The sequence below is a fragment of the Apium graveolens genome, chromosome 6 (assembly GCF_009905375.1).
Source record: "Apium graveolens cultivar Ventura chromosome 6, ASM990537v1, whole genome shotgun sequence".
NCBI classification, from domain to species: domain Eukaryota; kingdom Viridiplantae; phylum Streptophyta; class Magnoliopsida; order Apiales; family Apiaceae; genus Apium; species Apium graveolens.
Window position 1 is genome coordinate 25,230,148 of NC_133652.1, and position 2,734 is coordinate 25,232,881.

Genomic DNA, 2,734 nt, shown 5'->3' on the forward strand with positions numbered 1-2,734 from the left:
ATTTTTTTGTTTTCTTTGAGATAAGGAAAGGGTATCCGAAGAATAGTTGGGCTTTCAAGAAACAAAGCTCGAAACAGGGCAAAAGCCGACATTCATCACAATTCATTATAGGATCAAAATAGATCTTTCGATAGAGGAAAGCAACAGTATTCAAGATATAGAATCATTCATATGATCAATAATTTCAGGAATCAGGGTTCTGAGCTTTAAGCTCCACAATAACATAATCAACTCTTTTCAAAACAGTATAAACCATTTTCATTTCCAAAAATCAATTTACTGAATAAAAGTTTCAGTTCCCTTTTTAAATAATCATTTAGAACCCTTGATTGGATCACTTATCTTTCCATTTCATTATATACGGGTGATCAGCCCGTATTGACCTCCATTCCGGTCTTTAAGGTACCATTCGGCATAATTTCAGCCTTAAATTGGACTAGTCCCACTAGCCTCTTACCATGACTGGACTAGTCCCACTAGCCTCTTACGTCTCAATCCAATCCATCAGGAATTCATTTGGAAAACCTTGAGTTGGAAAACAATAGGTTTTCTAAAATTCATTTTATCATTACCAAGCCTTTGAAATCATTCAGACTCTTTCAAGTCGAAACTCATTCTTAATTCAGATTTTAAAGAAACAAAGTTCAGGGAGTGAATCAAAGATACGCAAAGAACAATTCTCAAGAATTTTGTATCAAGGATAACAAGGCACTAAATTTGAAGGATCAGAAATAACTTAGGGATCATTAGGGCGATCAAGAGAAACAGGGTATCATTAACAGAGTTATCCATGATAATTTAAAGGTTCAATATGATTCATGGCATTATAGGAATCTTAAACAGAAATGCAGATTATCAACGGATAAAATCAATAGGATTATCAATAACAGGTTATCAAGAACAAAGGGTACTTCAAATCAATATCAGGGTTTCATAAAGCAAGGGTTTTATACTTTAACAGTTCCATACTCTACATGGTATGAACAATATTTCCTTTACAATCATTTATACAAGTAATCAGAGTTACTTGCCTGAAATTGCTTTCCTGAGGGATGAACTACTGCCACCTAGTATACTTTTACCTTTCCTAGCTCGAATGCCCTCACGCTCCGAATCGAGAGAGATTGAAGAAAGCCGAGAGAGAGAGTGAGAGAGAGTGTTCGAGAGAGAGAGAGAGGAGAAAAAGAGGAAAGAAAAGAGTGAGTGTTCGGCAAGAAGAAGAAAATGAGGAAGGAAGGGAGTATTTATACTCCACCCAGATTAAGGGCAAAATAGTAATCTAATAACTCCCTTTTTAGTTTGCATTTTCTTTCTCTTTTTACTTAATTGTAACGAAATTCAAAATAAAAATATTTCTCTCTCGGAAAGTCAAGAATTATTGAAAATGACATTTTTAACGCGTAGGCCTCGAAATTAGCTTTTTATCCATTACTCATAATAAGAATTTGAGCAAGCGGTTGATTTTATATGAATTTCGCAAACTCGCTTTAATAAATACCTTTCCACACAAAATCGATTTAAAAATGCAAAGATCAACAATTAAATCCACTTATCATTTTTAAAAAGTCTCTAAGACCTCTACGAAGATAATAGAACAAATCCCATGTTTTTATCCGTCTCAGATGATTTTATAAAAATGCACGAAGGTTAATTAAACCTTTACTTAAATCACATAATTCCTTTAAAATTCACAAAAATTGACACAGAACATATAATCATGCACACAGGCAAGCAATCACACATATACGATCATATAACGACTTAGGTCTGATCATAAATTTATTCTTCTTTAATCTTTATCCTCTTTTACGCGTACCGGGTCACGTTCATCCCGACGGCCCGACGTTCAGCGTTTCGATTACGCTTCTCATTATCATTATTGACCGACACGTCACTTAGAACAAAACACTTTACTGACACATTCATTTCATTCAATCACACATAATTCCCCTTTTAATATATTCTTTAACTCTTTAATGGGACGGGTTCCGTTCTACCTGACGGCCCGACAACACAGCTTAACTTCTAAGCTAACTCTTTAAATTAGAACGTTTTTATCCACGCTCCTTAACTCTAGTATACAGATAAGACAAATAATCACTGCTTAATCACATAATCTCATCACATAACACATACTTTACTTTCTTAATTGCGACGCAAAATTCTCGGTCGTTACAATCTACCCTCCTTAAAAGGATTCTGTCCCCAGAATATAATCTAAGCAAATAGATGGGGTTACTTTTCTTTCATTTCGCTTTCTAATTCCTAAGTCGATTCCTCGACTAGTGGATTTCTCCACAACACTCTAACTAGAGGTACAACTTTATTTCTAAACGTCCTTTCTTTTCGATCCAAAATTCGCACTGGTTGTTCCACATAGGACAAATCTGGTTGGATTTCTACTGGTTCCAACTCGATCACATGGCTCGCGTCGGTATTATACCTTTTCAGGAGAGATACATGAAATACATTGTGCAGATGTTGCATTTGCGGCGGCAGCGCCAATTCATACGCCACGTTCCCAACTTGTCGCAATACTTCAAATGGTCCAATGTACCTTGGACTTAGCTTTCCTTTCTTTCCAAATCGAGTTAAACCTTTCCAAGGAGATATCTTCAACAAGACCTTGTCTCCAGTTTCGAATTGCACATCTTTCCGCTCTTGATTCGCGTACTTTGCCTATCGGTCTTGAGCTGCAATTAATCTCTTTCGTATCATTTTAACTTTTTCCTTC